General features: G+C 34.6%; 1 long non-coding RNA gene across 1 annotated transcript; it reads left to right on the top strand.

The window, feature by feature from the left end:
- The first annotated feature begins 2,400 nt into the window (after positions 1-2,400).
- On the top strand, positions 2,401-3,710 carry LOC145821208 (uncharacterized). The gene is made up of 2 exons (XR_014363238.1): positions 2,401-3,362; positions 3,556-3,710. It is a non-coding gene; the product is annotated as an uncharacterized LOC145821208 (long non-coding RNA).
- The last annotated feature ends 1,429 nt before the right edge of the window (positions 3,711-5,139 follow it).

The following is a 5,139-nucleotide window of genomic DNA, read 5'->3' as shown; positions in this document are numbered from 1 at the left end:
GGTTGTTGGATTAGGCTGGAATTATTATCTCAGTGGAATGCCTTACGATTTGGGATGCTCAATCTTATTCTCAAGTCTTGATTGATTTTTAACAAATTATTTTTGTATTGTGATTGATTTATAACTCCAGCTGAAGCAAATGTGATACTTAACCTTATTACCCCTACTCTCTTTGTTGTGTGGGCTGTAAATATTTTTAGTAAATTGTTCTTGACACTAATTGCTGCATACGAAATTCATTTGCGGATTATCTAGTTTATTGTTCTACGCAGGTACTTCCTAAATGTCATTTTCAATATTTTGAACAAGAAAGTTTATAATTATTTTCCATATCCATAGTAAGTTACCTTTTCTGAATGAGTTAGGGCCTTATAAATAGTGAAGTTAGATTGTGTTATTAAGCTCTCTTTGCAGCTCTCAAACGTTGTGATAATTAAAAGATCATTTTTCCCCTTTTTGCAGCTTTGTCTCAATTATACATCTCCTGGTTGGGGTGGTCTATTGTCTTGTAAGTTGGGCTGTTGGTCTGCCAAAACGAGCAGTGAGTTTCATCTCAATTTTACCATATAACTACTAGTTATTAGAGATGTTCGATTTCTGTAGGACAAGATGGTCTTGTATGGTGCATGTAGTAGGACAAGATGTTTGGCATTCGGATTATCGGTTTGGCTCAGGTTTGCTCTTTACCTGCCATTCGAACCGACTCTATCGGGTTAGAAATCTCATGAATCGTAATCGACCGAATGTTATTGCGAAACTGTATCATTTGAAACCGTTCTTATCTGTCAGATTTCGGTCAGTAACAAATTTGAGGAAACTAGCATTTTTTTTCTTCTTCCTCAAAAACCTAATCAATACATATATATACTTTCATCTCTGATTCTATGAATCAGGTAAAGCATATAGATCTTAGAGAAACATAGAGGAATAGAAAAGAGACCAGAGATCGACCATTTTTCAAAGCCAATGTTGTTGCCAAGGGTGGGTGAGGCTTACCATTGTTCAAAAACGGCACTACCAACAACCTTCAAATGTGTGGGTTTCTACCGAATTTAAGTTGTGGGAGGAGTGAGGTTTCTAGAAAATTAGGAAGAAAGTGGGAAAGAGATCAGTAAAAAGAATAGAGATTAGAAAGAGAGAAGGGACATAGATATTAGTGTTTGTTAATGAAAGATAATGTATGTGTGTGTGTGTGTGTGTGTGAGAGAGAGAGAGAGAGAGAGAGAGAGAGAGAGAATATTGGAGACAGGAATGAGAGAGGGTGGTCAAGGGAAACGAGAAAACAAGTAGTGTTTCTCCATTTAACAATGTAATATAAACGAGTTGTAAATCTTGAAAAGAGGTAAGATGTCTTCTCATTGCTTGGGTGCTGAGAACTCTAAAAGGAAAAGAGAGAGGGAAGGAAAAAGTTGACTATTTTTTGAATCTTCTCCATCTCTTTTCTCTCCCTTTATATACACATATACGTTAACTTATATGTGTTGTGTATCTGTGTTCTAAATTCTTATGATTCTCATGTGTTTTCTGATTGCTTTGGAGTCAAATTTAAGCCTAAAGATGATTGAGCCTTTGAAATCTTATTTCTGTTTGGCATTTCTTTTAATTTTTTTGTTCTTTTTCCCCACTATTGTTTGATGCAGTGAAGTGAACAAATCTCTAATTTCTTGATGAGGCAGTTGTTTGTTCCATAACATTGCCCTCATTAGTTTGTTATTTACTTTTGTTTCTTCCTGCTTTTTGAACAATTCTGTCATTCCTAGCCACTGCTCCATTTAGGATAGCAGAGATTCGAGCAGCCATTCCTAGCCACTGCTAGGTCAAGAACCCGTGGTGATCTATTAGTTATGTGAGTAGGGATGTTATTGTGGTTTTTGGATTAGCTGCATTGGCAGATTGCTTTGATAGTTCGGTTGTTTGGCCTTTTTACTGGGCTGCCCAGCGGACAATGTTTTGGGCGCTGTTTGTTCTTGGTCATGATTAGTAATATACATAACATGCTTACAATTCCTGTTTTGGAAATTAAATTTGAAGGCTCATTTTTGTGTTTGTTTTAAGACCTCAACTTTATGCATTATGCCAAAGGTTAGGTGTGTACTAAATCTTTCCCCTCCCAAACACACATTAATGTGTACTAATTGAGCGTTGTTTTTCTAAAAATTTATTTTGTTGTAGCTCGCTAGAAAGTTCATGCCTTACTGGAGATCCTTATAGACCATAGAGAGGACCCTTTATTTGTTTGATTCATCAAATTAAATTTGTTAATGTTCATATTTTTTGAGAAACCTATTAAACTGCACTTCCATTCTGTCCAGTGCTAAATATTTCTTGTAACCAGACTGTCAGGTTGGCGGCACATCAACGTGAAGGATGAAATAAGCTTTAATGCTACATGACAGGTGATCTATGCAAAAGGGTAGGTGATTGTATGTTATTGAGCTTTAATTTTACCGGAGGTTAGGTGTCATCATGTTCCTACACCTGATGTGAAGAGAATGTTTGTCGATTTCAATATTTGGTTCTCCAAAACTTTGCTAATTATATAAACTTGTCTATAATTGTAAAATGGCTGCAGAAAATTAGATGACATTCCTACAGCAATTTCATTCCAATGAAAACCACGAAATTGAATTTTCCAAATGCTAGAGATTTACATGCATGTTACTCCATGTTATAATAAATCGTTGCACCAATAACTGTCAATTGATGTTACAAACTTTGCCTATCTTGTCTTCCTCTCCATATCTTTTTGTCCTTCGGGTTAATTTTTATTTCTTTATTTAGTTTTTAACGGGAAAAATGTCATTGACAGTTTTATTGTAAACAGAGGGAACTAAACCTTGTTGGAAGCCTTCAACCCGCTTCTCAGTGCTGTAAAGAGCACATGATTGTTGATCAAAAAAAAAAAAAAAAGGAAGCAATCAATGTTAAAACAAAATAATACGTATAGCAGTGTGTATTATTTTCTAAATTTAGAAGGGAGCTGTTTTTAGGTTTTGTGCGTGGCCTTTTAATGCTAATGTTAAAAATAATAAGCTTATTATCTACATCCATTTTGGTCATTGCTGTCACAACTCACCAAGCTAATGGTCCAGTTTTCCATTTTTTGCATTGTAGGTTGTTGCTCTCTCTCTCTCTTCAAAATTTTTTTAAATCCCATTTGTGCAGCAGCCACAATATTTGTTCCTTCCCATTCTCATTGACTGCATGCTTTGGTTCTTACCATGAGATGTTGTAGTGTTATAACTGGTTTGGCTGCTGTCAGTGGGTCACAGCCAGTTTTTTATCCGAGCATAATTCTAGGGATACAGTGAATTGCCATGTTAAGGTGATCATTGCAAAGCCCATGGGTGGGAATGAGCATGGTATTCATCTTTTTAGTTAATCTCTGTTAATTTCTATTCAAATAACTTCAAGCTTGTGATCTTGAGAATAGTTTTGTATATTTGTTAAGTTTCTGATATTTGGCTTTAAGTTTATAATAAAACTTTGCTATTATAATAAACTTTTTATATATACATTCTATGCTAATGTTTGCCTTGTTTATTTTTTTTGTAGATTGGTTTTGATGACGTTCGGAAGCATACTTGCAAATGAAGATCAACTGTTGAATTTTTTTCCTAAACTGATGCTTAGTTGTAGTTGCAAATTAAGATTGAGTGTTGATTTTTTTTGGTGGACTCCACGTTAGTTTATTTTGGGATTTACTTTGATGGTTTTTTTGTGATACTTAATGGATTATTATTAAGGTTGTTTGATGGATATATTTTGATTTATAAAATAAATTGTTTAGTGAATTTTTTTGTGGAGTGCTGTATAATAGCTAGTGGATTTCTTAATACAATTAAAAGGCTATTGGGATATGAGCAGGGATATTTGTGAAATAATAATTTAAATTGAATATAAAATATGGAACCAGTTTAGTGATGAATTTGTTTCGTCATTTGTACTTGTTATTATGACAAAGTGATTATTCGTCACCAATAAACTTTTTTTGTGACAAAATTTACTGCAGTTTATATATGAAAGTTTTTATTTATTTTGTTGTTTGGTGACTAAAAATTTCGTCACGTATATATATATATATATTTGTGACGAAATATATTTCGTCAACCATGTATGACTTTTGAAGACGAAAAATTTCGTCACCTTTACATCTTATTGTGACGAAATTATTTCCTCATCAATGATCAACATGCGTGACAAATTTATTCGTCAACTAAAATTATAAATATGGTACTGAATAACTATTTGGTGACGAAAATGAGAATTTTTGGCGACAAAATATTGTTTTATTGGTGACAAAATTATGACTTTTGAAGACGAAAAATTTCGTCATCTTTACATCTTATTGTGACGAAATTATTTCCTCATCAATGATCAACATGCGTGACAAATTTATTCGTCAACTAAAGTTATAAATATGGTATTGAAAAACTATTTGGTGACGAAAATGAAAATTTTTGGCGACAAAATGTTGTTTTATTGGTGACAAAAAATTTCGTCGCTGAAGTAATTTCATTGGTGACGAAATTATTTTTCGTCACGTTGGTTTTTAGTGACAAACATTCAATGACGAAACCGGTGACGAAAATATTTCCTCACAAATATCTATAGTGACGAAATTAGCTCTTTGAAGACAAAAAAATTTCGTCACTCAAGGCCCAACTTGTTGTAGTGGCTCAACCTCCGACAAATTTAGAGGATTTACTGATTCATTTTCAGCAAACAGTAGATTCGCTTCAACAGGATATGACTCGACAAACTGAGGTCACTAATAGGTTGCAGCAACAACAACAACAACCGGCTGCAGCTTCTGCTTCTCATTTACCTAACGTAGCTATTCTTATGCCAGGCACTGTTGCCAATACAGCTCAAGATTCACTAGGTGTTCCTATTCCTCCAGTCTAGACAGATCCAGTCCCGGTTCAAATGTCTAGAGATCTAGCGAGGCACCTTGCAATTTTGAGTTCGACCCGACCCAACCCTGCTCAAAGTCAACAAACTTGAAAAATTATTCAAGAAAGCACAAGGGGTTAGCTCCATTTCGGGTATTGAGGATGGATATACTGAATCCGCCGTTACTTTGCCGGAGCGGTTCAAGATGCTGCATATTGACCGTTTCAATGGCTCTAGAGATCC

Source organism: Camellia sinensis, chromosome 3 (genome assembly GCF_055761805.1).
Source record: "Camellia sinensis isolate YWXY chromosome 3, ASM5576180v1, whole genome shotgun sequence".
In the NCBI taxonomy this organism is placed as follows: Eukaryota; Viridiplantae; Streptophyta; class Magnoliopsida; order Ericales; family Theaceae; genus Camellia; species Camellia sinensis.
This window is presented reverse-complemented; position numbering and strand designations above follow the sequence as displayed.